This window comes from Nothobranchius furzeri, chromosome 16, assembly GCF_043380555.1.
Source record: "Nothobranchius furzeri strain GRZ-AD chromosome 16, NfurGRZ-RIMD1, whole genome shotgun sequence".
NCBI classification, from domain to species: domain Eukaryota; kingdom Metazoa; phylum Chordata; class Actinopteri; order Cyprinodontiformes; family Nothobranchiidae; genus Nothobranchius; species Nothobranchius furzeri.
This window is the reverse complement of record NC_091756.1, coordinates 17,756,439-17,769,183: the sequence shown is the minus strand read 5'-3', so window position 1 is coordinate 17,769,183 and position 12,745 is coordinate 17,756,439.

Sequence of the window (12,745 nt, the reverse complement as noted above, 5' to 3'; positions counted from 1 at the left end):
ATGTGGTAAGACGCTCCTCGGGGCGCGTCTTGCTGGGGCTTCTCTCCTGGAGGCGCTCAGTCAGACCCAGTGCTTACATGTGGCAAGACGCTCCTCGGGGCGCGTCTTGCTTGGGCCTCTCTCCTGTAGGCGCTCAGTCAGACCCAGTGCTGACATGTGGCAAGACGCTCCTCGGGGCGCGTCTTGCTTGGGCCTCTCTCCTGGAGACGCTCAGTCAGACCCAGTGTTGACACGTGGCAAGACGCTCCTCGGGGCGCGTCTTGCTTGGGCCTCTCTCCTGGATGCCCTCTGTCAGCCCCAGTGTTGACATGTGGCAAGACGCTCCTCGGGGCGCGTCTTGCTTGGGCCTCTCTCCTGGAGGTGCTCAGTCAGACCGAGTGCTGACATAAGGCAAGACGCTCCTCGGGGCGCGTCTTGCTGGGGCCTCTCTCCTGGAGGCGCTCAGTCAGACCCAGTGCTTACATGTGGCAAGACGCTCCTCGGGGCGTGTCTTGCTGGGGCTTCTCTCCTGGAGGCGTTCAGTCAGACCGAGTGCTGACATCTGGCAAGACGCTCCTCGGGGGCGTCTTGCTTGGGCTTCTCTCCTGGAGGCGTTCAGTCAGACCGAGTGCTGACATGTGGTAAGACGCTCCTCGGGGCGCGTCTTGCTGGGGCTTCTCTCCTGGAGGCGCTCAGTCAGACCCAGTGCTTACATGTGGCAAGACGCTCCTCGGGGCGCGTCTTGCTTGGGCCTCTCTCCTGGAGGCGCTCAGTCAGACCCAGTGCTGACATGTGGCAAGACGCTCCTCGGGGCGCGTCTTGCTTGGGCCTCTCTCCTGGAGACGCTCAGTCAGACCCAGTGTTGACACGTGGCAAGACGCTCCTCGGGGCACGTCTTGCTTGGGCCTCTCTCCTGGAGGCGCTCAGTCAGACCCAGTGGTGACATGTGGCAAGACGCTCCTTGGGGCGCGTCTTGCTTGGGCTTCTCTCATGGAGGCCCTCAGTCAGACCCATTCCTGATATGTGGCAAGACGCTCCTCGGGGCGCGTCTTGCTTGGGCCTCTCTCCTGGAGGCGCTCAGTCAGACCGAGTGCTGACATGTGGCAAGACGCTCCTCGGGGCGCGTCTTGCTTGGGCTTCTCTCCTGGAGGCCCTCAGTCAGACCCATTGTTTACATGTGGCAAGACGCTCCTTTGGGCGCATCTTGCTTGGGCTTCTCTCCTGGAGGCCCTCAGTCAGACCCATTGTTGACATGTGGCAAGACGCTCCTCGGGGCGCGTCTTGCTGGGGCTTCTCTTCTGGAGGCCCTCAGTCAGACTCATTGTTGACATGTGGCAAGACGCTCCTCGGGGCGCGTCTTGCTTGGGCCTCTCTCCTGGAGGCGCTCAGTCAGACCCAGTGGTGACATGTGGCAAGACGCTCCTCGGGGCGCGTCTTGCTTGGGCCTCTCTCCTGGAGGCGCTCAGTCAGACCCAGTGGTGACATGTGACAAGACGCTCCTCGGGGCGTGTCTTGCTTGGGCTTCTCTCATGGAGGCCCTCAGTCAGATCCATTGTTGATATGTGGCAAGACGCTCCTTGGGGCGCGTCTTGCTTGGGCCTCTCTCCTGGAGGAGCTCAGTCAGACCGAGTGCTGACATGTGGCAAGACGCTCCTCGGGGCGCGTCTTGCTGGGGCTTCTCTCCTAGAGGCGTTCAGTCAGACCGAGTGCTGACATGTGGCAAGACGCTCCTCGGGGCGCGTCTTGCTTGGGCTTCTCTCCTGGAGGCCCTCAGTCAGACTCATTGTTGACATGTGGCAAGATGCTCCTCGGGGCGCGTCTTGCTTGGGGCCTCTCTCCTGGAGGCGCACAGTCAGACAGAGTGCTGACATGTGGCCAGACGCTCCTCGGGGCGCGTCTTGCTGGGGCCTCTCTCCTGGAGCCGCTCAGTCAGACCGAGTGCTGACATGTGGCAAGACGCTCCTCGGGGCGCGTCTTGCTTGGGCTTCTCTCTTGGAGGCGTTCATTCAGACCCATTGTTGACATGTGGTAAGACGCTCCTCGGGGCGCGTCTTGCTTGGGCCTCTCTCCTGGAGGCCCTCTGTTAGACCCAATTTTGACATGTGGCAAGACGCTCCTCGGGGCGCGTCTTGCTTGGGCCTCTCTCCTGGAGGCGCTCAGTCAGACCCAGTGGTGACATGTGGTAAGACGCTCCTCGGGGCGCGTCTTGCTGGGGCTCCTCTCCTGGAGGCCCTCTGTCAGCCCCAGTGTTGACATGAGTCAAGACGCTCCTCGGGGCGAGTCTTGCTTGGGCCTCTCTCCTGGAGGTGCTCAGTCAGACCCAGTGTTGACATGGTGCAAGAAGCTCCTCGGGGCGCGTCTTGCTTGGGCTTCTCTCTTGGAGGCCCTCAGTCAGACCCATTGTTGACATGTGGCAAGTCGCTCCTCGGGGCGCGTCTTGCTTGGGCCTCTCTCCTGGAGGCGCTCAGTCAGACCGAGTGCTGACATAAGGCAAGACGCTCCTCGGGGCGTGTCTTGCTGGGGCCTCTCTCCTGGAGGCGCTCAGTCAGACCCAGTGCTTACATGTGGCAAGACGCTCCTCGGGGTGTGTCTTGCTGGGGCTTCTCTCCTGGAGGCGTTCAGTCAGACCGAGTGCTGACATGTGGCAAGGAGCTCCTCGGGGCGCGTCTTGCTTGGGCTTCTCTCCTGGAGGCATTCAGTCAGACCGAGTGCTGACATGTGGTAAGACGCTCCTCGGGGCGCGTCTTGCTGGGGCTTCTCTCCTGGAGGCGCTCAGTCAGACCCAGTGCTTACATGTGGCAAGACGCTCCTCGGGGTGTGTCTTGCTGGGGCTTCTCTCCTGGAGGCGTTCAGTCAGACCCAGTGCTTACATGTGGCAAGACGCTCCTCGGGGCGCGTCTTGCTTGGGCCTCTCTCCTGGAGGCGCTCAGTCAGACCCAGTGGTGACATGTGGCAAGACGCTCCTCGGGGCGCGTCTTGCTTGGGCCTCTCTCCTGGAGACGCTCAGTCAGACCCAGTGTTGACACGTGGCAAGACGCTCCTCGGGGCGCGTCTTGCTTGGGGCCTCTCTCCTGGAGGCGCACAGTCAGACAGAGTGCTGACATGTGGCCAGACGCTCCTCGGGGCGCGTCTTGCTGGGGCTTCTCTCCTGGAGGCGCTCAGTCAGACCCAGTGTTGACATGTGACAAGACGCTCCTCGGGGCGCGTCTTGCTGGGGCTTCTCTCCTGGAGGCGTTCAGTCAGACCGAGTGCTGACATGTGGCAAGACGCTCCTCGGGGCGCGTCTTGCTTGGGCTTCTCTCCTGGAGGCCCTCAGTCAGACTCATTGTTGACATGTGGCAAGACGCTCCTCGGGGCGAGTCTTGCTTGGGCCTCTCTCCTGGAGGTGGTCAGTCAGACCCAGTGCTGACATGTGGCAAGGAGCTCCTCGGGGCGCGTCTTGCTTGGGCTTCTCTCTTGGAGGCGTTCAGTCAGACCCATTGTTGACATGTGGTAAGACGCTCCTCGGGGCGCGTCTTGCTTGGGCCTCTCTCCTGGAGGCCCTCTGTCAGACCCATTGTTGACATGTGGCAAGACGCTCCTCGGGGCGCGTCTTGCTTGGGCCTCTCTCCTGGAGGCGCTCAGTCAGACCGAGTGCTGACATAAGGCAAGACGCTCCTCGGGGCGCGTCTTGCTGGGGCCTCTCTCCTGGAGGCGCTCAGTCAGACCCAGTGCTTACATGTGGCAAGACGCTCCTCGGGGCGCGTCTTGCTGGGGCTTCTCTTCTGGAGGCGTTCAGTCAGACCGAGTGCTGACATGTGGCAAGACGCTCCTCGGGACGCGTCTTGCTTGGGCTTCTCTCCTGGAGGCCCTCAGTCAGACTCATTGTTGACATGTGGCAAGACGCTCCTCGGGGCGCGTCTTGCTTGGGCCTCTCTCCTGGAGGCGCTCAGTCAGACCCAGTGGTGACATGTGGCAAGACGCTCCTCGGGGCGCGTCTTGCTTGGGCCTCTCTCCTGGAGGCGCTCAGTCAGACCCAGTGGTGACATGTGACAAGACGCTCCTCGGGGCGCGTCTTGCTTGGGCTTCTCTCATGGAGGCCCTCAGTCAGATCCATTGTTGATATGTGGCAAGACGCTCCTCGGGGCGCGTCTTGCTTGGGCCTCTCTCCTGGAGGAGCTCAGTCAGACCGAGTGCTGACATGTGGCAAGACGCTCCTCGGGGCGCGTCTTGCTGGGGCTTCTCTCCTAGAGGCGTTCAGTCAGACCGAGTGCTGACATGTGGCAAGACGCTCCTCGGGGCGCGTCTTGCTGGGGCCTCTCTCCTGGAGGCGCTCAGTCAGACCGAGTGCTGACATGTGGCAAGACGCTCCTCGGGGCGCGTCTTGCTTGGGCTTCTCTCCTGGAGGCCCTCAGTCAGACTCATTGTTGACATGTGGCCAGACGCTCCTCGGGGCGCGTCTTGCTGGGGCCTCTCTCATGGAGGCGCTCAGTCAGACCGAGTGCTGACATGTGGCAAGACGCTCCTCGGGGCGCGTCTTGCTTGGGCTTCTCTCCTGGAGGCCCTCAGTCAGACCCATTGTTTACATGTGGCAAGACGCTCCTCGGGGCGTGTCTTGCTTGGGGCCTCTCTCCTGTAGGCGCACAGTCAGACAGAGTGCTGACATGTGGCCAGACGCTCCTCGGGGCGCGTCTTGCTTGGGCTTCTTTCCTGGAGGCCCTCAGTCAGACTCATTGTTGACATGTGGCAAGACGCGCCCCGAGGAGCGTCTTGCTTGGGCCTCTCTCCTGGAGGCGCTCAGTCAGACCGAGTGCTGACATGTGGCAAGACGCTCCTCGGGGCGCGTCTTGCTTGGGCTTCTCTCCTGGAGGCCCTCAGTCAGACCCATTGTTTACATGTGGCAAGACGCTCCTCGGGGCGCATCTTGCTTGGGCCTCTCTCCTGGAGGCCCTCTGTCAGCCCCAGTGTTGACATGTGTCAAGACGCTCCTCGGGGCGAGTCTTGCTTGGGCCTCTCTCCTGGAGGTGGTCAGTCAGACCCAGTGCTGACATGTGGCAAGGAGCTCCTCGGGGCGCGTCTTGCTTGAGCTTCTCTCTTGGAGGCGTTCAGTCAGACCCATTGTTGACATGTGGTAAGACGCTCCTCGGGGCACGTCTTGCTTGGGCCTTTCTCCTGGAGGCCCTCTGTCAGACCCAGTGTTGACATGGTGCAAGAAGCTCCTCGGGGCGCGTCTTGCTTGGGCTTCTCTCTTGGAGGCCCTCAGTCAGACCCATTGTTGACATGTGCCAAGACGCTCCTCGGGGCGCGTCTTGCTTGGGCTTCTCTCCTGGAGGCCCTCAGTCAGACCCATTGTTGACATGTGGCAAGACGCTCCTCGGGGCGCGTCTTGCTTGGGCCTCTCTCCTGGAGGCGCTCAGTCAGACCGAGTGCTTACATGTGGCAAGACGCTCCTCGGGGTGTGTCTTGCTGGGGCTTCTCTCCTGGAGGCGTTCAGTCAGACCGAGTGCTGACATGTGGCAAGGAGCTCCTCGGGGCGCGTCTTGCTTGGGCTTCTCTCCTGGAGGCGTTCAGTTAGACCCAGTGTTGACACGTGGCAAGACGCTCCTCGGGGCGCGTCTTGCTTGGGGCCTCTCTCCTGGAGGCGCACAGTCAGACAGAGTGCTGACATGTGGCCAGACGCTCCTCGGGGCGCGTCTTGCTGGGGCTTCTCTCCTGGAGGCGCTCAGTCAGACCCAGTGTTGACATGTGGCAAGACGCTCCTCGGGGCGCGTCTTGCTGGGGCTTCTCTCCTGGAGGCGTTCAGTCAGACCGAGTGCTGACATGTGGCAAGACGCTCCTCGGGGCGCGTCTTGCTTGGGCTTCTCTCCTGGAGGCCCTCAGTCAGACTCATTGTTGACATGTGGCAAGACGCTCCTCTGGGCGCGTCTTGCTTGGGCCTCTCTCCTGGAGGCGCACAGACAGACAGAGTGCTGACATGTGGCAAGACGCTCCTCGGGGCGCGTCTTGCTTGGGCCTCTCTCATGGAGGCCCTCTGTCAGACCCAGTGTTGACATGGTGCAAGAAGCTCCTCGGGGCGCGTCTTGCTTGGGCTTCTCTCTTGGAGGTGTTCAGTCAGACCCATTGCTGACATGTGGTAAGACGCTCCTCGGGGCGCGTCTTGCTTGGGCCTCTCTCCTGGAGGCCCTCTGTCAGACCCATTGTTGACATGTGGCAAGACGCTCCTCGGGGCGCGTCTTTCTTGGGCCTCTCTCCTGGAGGCACTCAGTCAGACCGAGTGCTGACATAAGGCAAGACGCTCCTCGGGGCGCGTCTTGCTGGGGCCTCTCTCCTGGAGGCGCTCAGTCAGACCCAGTGCTTACATGTTTCAAGACGCTCCTCGGGGCGTGTCTTGCTGGGGCTTCTCTCCTGGAGGCGTTCAGTCAGACCGAGTGCTGACATGTGGTAAGACGCTCCTCGGGGCGCGTCTTGCTGGGGCTTCTCTCCTGGAGGCGCTCAGTCAGACCCAGTGCTTACATGTGGCAAGACGCTCCTCGGGGCGCGTCTTGCTTGGGCCTCTCTCCTGGAGGCGCTCAGTCAGACCCAGTGCTGACATGTGGCAAGACGCTCCTCGGGGCGCGTCTTGCTTGGGCCTCTCTCCTGGAGACGCTCAGTCAGACCCAGTGTTGACACGTGGCAAGACGCTCCTCGGGGCGCGTCTTGCTTGGGCCTCTCTCCTGGATGCCCTCTGTCAGCCCCAGTGTTGACATGTGGCAAGACGCTCCTCGGGGCGCGTCTTGCTTGGGCCTCTCTCCTGGAGGTGCTCAGTCAGACCGAGTGCTGACATAAGGCAAGACGCTCCTCGGGGCGCGTCTTGCTGGGGCCTCTCTCCTGGAGGCGCTCAGTCAGACCCAGTGCTTACATGTGGCAAGACGCTCCTCGGGGCGTGTCTTGCTGGGGCTTCTCTCCTGGAGGCGTTCAGTCAGACCGAGTGCTGACATCTGGCAAGACGCTCCTCGGGGGCGTCTTGCTTGGGCTTCTCTCCTGGAGGCGTTCAGTCAGACCGAGTGCTGACATGTGGTAAGACGCTCCTCGGGGCGCGTCTTGCTGGGGCTTCTCTCCTGGAGGCGCTCAGTCAGACCCAGTGCTTACATGTGGCAAGACGCTCCTCGGGGCGCGTCTTGCTTGGGCCTCTCTCCTGGAGGCGCTCAGTCAGACCCAGTGCTGACATGTGGCAAGACGCTCCTCGGGGCGCGTCTTGCTTGGGCCTCTCTCCTGGAGACGCTCAGTCAGACCCAGTGTTGACACGTGGCAAGACGCTCCTCGGGGCACGTCTTGCTTGGGCCTCTCTCCTGGAGGCGCTCAGTCAGACCCAGTGGTGACATGTGGCAAGATGCTCCTTGGGGCGCGTCTTGCTTGGGCTTCTCTCATGGAGGCCCTCAGTCAGACCCATTCCTGATATGTGGCAAGACGCTCCTCGGGGCGCGTCTTGCTTGGGCCTCTCTCCTGGAGGCGCTCAGTCAGACCGAGTGCTGACATGTGGCAAGACGCTCCTCGGGGCGCGTCTTGCTTGGGCTTCTCTCTTGGAGGCGTTCATTCAGACCCATTGTTGACATGTGGTAAGACGCTCCTCGGGGCGCGTCTTGCTTGGGCCTCTCTCCTGGAGGCCCTCTGTTAGACCCAATTTTGACATGTGGCAAGACGCTCCTCGGGGCGCGTCTTGCTTGGGCCTCTCTCCTGGAGGCGCTCAGTCAGACCCAGTGGTGACATGTGGTAAGACGCTCCTCGGGGCGCGTCTTGCTGGGGCTTCTCTCCTGGAGGCCCTCTGTCAGCCCCAGTGTTGACATGAGTCAAGACGCTCCTCGGGGCGAGTCTTGCTTGGGCCTCTCTCCTGGAGGTGCTCAGTCAGACCCAGTGTTGACATGGTGCAAGAAGCTCCTCGGGGCGCGTCTTGCTTGGGCTTCTCTCTTGGAGGCCCTCAGTCAGACCCATTGTTGACATGTTTCAAGACGCTCCTCGGGGCGTGTCTTGCTGGGGCTTCTCTCCTGGAGGCGTTCAGTCAGACCGAGTGCTGACATGTGGTAAGACGCTCCTCGGGGCGCGTCTTGCTGGGGCTTCTCTCCTGGAGGCGCTCAGTCAGACCCAGTGCTTACATGTGGCAAGACGCTCCTCGGGCGCGTCTTGCTTGGGCCTCTCTCCTGGAGGCGCTCAGTCAGACCCAGTGCTGACATGTGGCAAGACGCTCCTCGGGGCGCGTCTTGCTTGGGCCTCTCTCCTGGAGACGCTCAGTCAGACCCAGTGTTGACACGTGGCAAGACGCTCCTCGGGGCGCGTCTTGCTTGGGCCTCTCTCCTGGATGCCCTCTGTCAGCCCCAGTGTTGACATGTGGCAAGACGCTCCTCGGGGCGCGTCTTGCTTGGGCCTCTCTCCTGGAGGTGCTCAGTCAGACCGAGTGCTGACATAAGGCAAGACGCTCCTCGGGGCGCGTCTTGCTGGGGCCTCTCTCCTGGAGGCGCTCAGTCAGACCCAGTGCTTACATGTGGCAAGACGCTCCTCGGGGCGTGTCTTGCTGGGGCTTCTCTCCTGGAGGCGTTCAGTCAGACCGAGTGCTGACATCTGGCAAGACGCTCCTCGGGGGCGTCTTGCTTGGGCTTCTCTCCTGGAGGCGTTCAGTCAGACCGAGTGCTGACATGTGGTAAGACGCTCCTCGGGGCGCGTCTTGCTGGGGCTTCTCTCCTGGAGGCGCTCAGTCAGACCCAGTGCTTACATGTGGCAAGACGCTCCTCGGGGCGCGTCTTGCTTGGGCCTCTCTCCTGGAGGCGCTCAGTCAGACCCAGTGCTGACATGTGGCAAGACGCTCCTCGGGGCGCGTCTTGCTTGGGCCTCTCTCCTGGAGACGCTCAGTCAGACCCAGTGTTGACACGTGGCAAGACGCTCCTCGGGGCACGTCTTGCTTGGGCCTCTCTCCTGGAGGCGCTCAGTCAGACCCAGTGGTGACATGTGGCAAGATGCTCCTTGGGGCGCGTCTTGCTTGGGCTTCTCTCATGGAGGCCCTCAGTCAGACCCATTCCTGATATGTGGCAAGACGCTCCTCGGGGCGCGTCTTGCTTGGGCCTCTCTCCTGGAGGCGCTCAGTCAGACCGAGTGCTGACATGTGGCAAGACGCTCCTCGGGGCGCGTCTTGCTTGGGCTTCTCTCTTGGAGGCGTTCATTCAGACCCATTGTTGACATGTGGTAAGACGCTCCTCGGGGCGCGTCTTGCTTGGGCCTCTCTCCTGGAGGCCCTCTGTTAGACCCAATTTTGACATGTGGCAAGACGCTCCTCGGGGCGCGTCTTGCTTGGGCCTCTCTCCTGGAGGCGCTCAGTCAGACCCAGTGGTGACATGTGGTAAGACGCTCCTCGGGGCGCGTCTTGCTGGGGCTTCTCTCCTGGAGGCCCTCTGTCAGCCCCAGTGTTGACATGAGTCAAGACGCTCCTCGGGGCGAGTCTTGCTTGGGCCTCTCTCCTGGAGGTGCTCAGTCAGACCCAGTGTTGACATGGTGCAAGAAGCTCCTCGGGGCGCGTCTTGCTTGGGCTTCTCTCTTGGAGGCCCTCAGTCAGACCCATTGTTGACATGTGGCAAGTCGCTCCTCGGGGCGCGTCTTGCTTGGGCCTCTCTCCTGGAGGCGCTCAGTCAGACCGAGTGCTGACATAAGGCAAGACGCTCCTCGGGGCGTGTCTTGCTGGGGCCTCTCTCCTGGAGGCGCTCAGTCAGACCCAGTGCTTACATGTGGCAAGACGCTCCTCGGGGTGTGTCTTGCTGGGGCTTCTCTCCTGGAGGCGTTCAGTCAGACCGAGTGCTGACATGTGGCAAGGAGCTCCTCGGGGCGCGTCTTGCTTGGGCTTCTCTCCTGGAGGCATTCAGTCAGACCGAGTGCTGACATGTGGTAAGACGCTCCTCGGGGCGCGTCTTGCTGGGGCTTCTCTCCTGGAGGCGCTCAGTCAGACCCAGTGCTTACATGTGGCAAGACGCTCCTCGGGGTGTGTCTTGCTGGGGCTTCTCTCCTGGAGGCGTTCAGTCAGACCCAGTGCTTACATGTGGCAAGACGCTCCTCGGGGCGCGTCTTGCTTGGGCCTCTCTCCTGGAGGCGCTCAGTCAGACCCAGTGGTGACATGTGGCAAGACGCTCCTCGGGGCGCGTCTTGCTTGGGCCTCTCTCCTGGAGACGCTCAGTCAGACCCAGTGTTGACACGTGGCAAGACGCTCCTCGGGGCGCGTCTTGCTTGGGGCCTCTCTCCTGGAGGCGCACAGTCAGACAGAGTGCTGACATGTGGCCAGACGCTCCTCGGGGCGCGTCTTGCTGGGGCTTCTCTCCTGGAGGCGCTCAGTCAGACCCAGTGTTGACATGTGACAAGACGCTCCTCGGGGCGCGTCTTGCTGGGGCTTCTCTCCTGGAGGCGTTCAGTCAGACCGAGTGCTGACATGTGGCAAGACGCTCCTCGGGGCGCGTCTTGCTTAGGCTTCTCTCCTGGAGGCCCTCAGTCAGACTCATTGTTGACATGTGGCAAGACGCTCCTCGGGGCGCGTCTTGCTTGGGCCTCTCTCCTGGAGGCGCTCAGTCAGACCGAGTGCTGACATGCAGCAAGACGCTCCTCAGGGCGCGTCTTGCTTGGGCTTCTCTCCTGGAGGCCCTCAGTCAGACCCATTGTTGACATGTGGCAAGATGCTCCTCGGGGCGCGTCTTGCTTGGGCTTCTCTCATGGAGGCCCTCAGTCAGACCCATTGTTGATATGTGGCAAGACGCTCCTCGGGGCGAGTCTTGCTTGGGCCTCTCTCCTGGAGGTGCTCAGTCAGACCCAGTGTTGACATGGTGCAAGACGCTCCTCGGGGCGCGTCTTGCTTGGGCTTTTCTCTTGGAGGCCCTCAGTCAGACCCATTGTTTACATGTGGCAAGACGCTCCTCGGGGCGCATCTTGCTTGGGCCTCTCTCCTGGAGGCCCTCTGTCAGCCCCAGTGTTGACATGTGTCAAGACGCTCCCCGGGGTGCGTCTTGCTTGGGCCTCTCTCCTTGAGTCGCTCAGTCAGACCGAGTGCTGACATGTGGCAAGACGCTCCTCGGGGCGCGTCTTGCTTGGGCTTCTCTCCTGGAGGCCCTCAGTCAGACCCATTGTTGACATGTGGCAAGACGCTCCGCCGGGCGCGTCTTGCTTGGGCCTCTCGCCTGGAGGTGCTCAGTCAGACCGAGTGCTGACATAAGGCAAGACGCACCTCGGGGCGCTTCTTGCTGGGGCCTCTCTCCTGGAGGCGCTCAGTCAGACCCAGTGCTTACATGTGGCAAGACGCTCCTTGGGGCGTGTCTTGCTGGGGCTTCTCTCCTGGAGGCGTTTCGTCAGACCGAGTGCTTACATCTGGCAAGACGCTCCTCGGGGCGCGTCTTGCTTGGGCTTCTCTCCTGGAGGCGTTCAGGCAGACCGAGTGCTGACATGTGGTAAGACGCTCCTCGGGGCGCGTCTTGCTGGGGCTTCTCTCCTGGAGGCGCTCAGTCAGACCCAGTGCTTACATGTGGCAAGACACTCCTCGGGGCGCGTCTTGCTTGGGCCTCTCTCCTGGAGGCGCTCAGTCAGACCCAGTGCTGACATGTGGCAAGACGCTCCTCGGGGCGCGTCTTGCTTGGGCCTCTCTCCTGGAGACGCTCAGTCAGACCCAGTGTTGACACATGGCAAGACGCTCCTCGGGGCGCGTCTTGCTTGGGCCTCTCTCCTGGAGGTGCTCAGTCAGACCCAGTGGTGACATGTGGCAAGACGCTCCTCGGGGCGCGTCTTGCTTGGGCTTCTCTCATGGAGGCCCTCAGTCAGACCCATTGCTGATATGTGGCAAGACGCTCCTCGGGGCGCGTCTTGCTTGGGCCTCTCTCCTGGAGGCGCTCAGTCAGACCGAGTGCTGACATGTGGCAAGACGCTCCTCGGGGCGCGTCTTGCTTGGGCTTCTCTCCTGGAGGCCCTCAGTCAGACCCATTGTTTACATGTGGCAAGACGCTCCTTTGGGCGCATCTTGCTTGGGCTTCTCTCCTGGAGGCCCTCAGTCAGACCCATTGTTGGCATGTGGCAAGACGCTCCTCGGGGCGCGTCTTGCTTGGGCCTCTCTCCTGGAGGCGCTCAGTCAGACCGAGTGCTGACATAAGGCAAGACGCTCCCCGGGGCGTGTCTTGCTGGGGCCTCTCTCCTGGAGGCGCTCAGTCAGACCCAGTGCTTACATGTGGCAAGACGCTCCTCGGGGCGCGTCTTGCTGGGGCTTCTCTTCTGGAGGCGTTCAGTCAGACCGAGTGCTGACATGTGGCAAGATGCTCCTCGGGACGCGTCTTGCTTGGGCTTCTCTCCTGGAGGCCCTCAGTCAGACTCATTGTTGACATGTGGCAAGACGCTCCTCGGGGCGCGTCTTGCTTGGGCCTCTCTCCTGGAGGCGCTCAGTCAGACCCAGTGGTGACATGTGGCAAGACGCTCCTCGGGGCGCGTCTTGCTTGGGCCTCTCTCCTGGAGGAGCTCAGTCAGACCGAGTGCTGACATGTGGCAAGACGCTCCTCGGGGCGCGTCTTGCTGGGGCTTCTCTCCTAGAGGCGTTCAGTCAGACCGAGTGCTGACATGTGGCAAGACGCTCCTCGGGGCGCGTCTTGCTTGGGCTTCTCTCCTGGAGGCCCTCAGTCAGACTCATTGTTGACATGTGGCAAGATGCTCCTCGGGGCGCGTCTTGCTTGGGGCCTCTCTCCTGGAGGCGCACAGTCAGACAGAGTGCTGACATGTGGCCAGACGCTCCTCGGGGCGCGTCTTGCTGGGG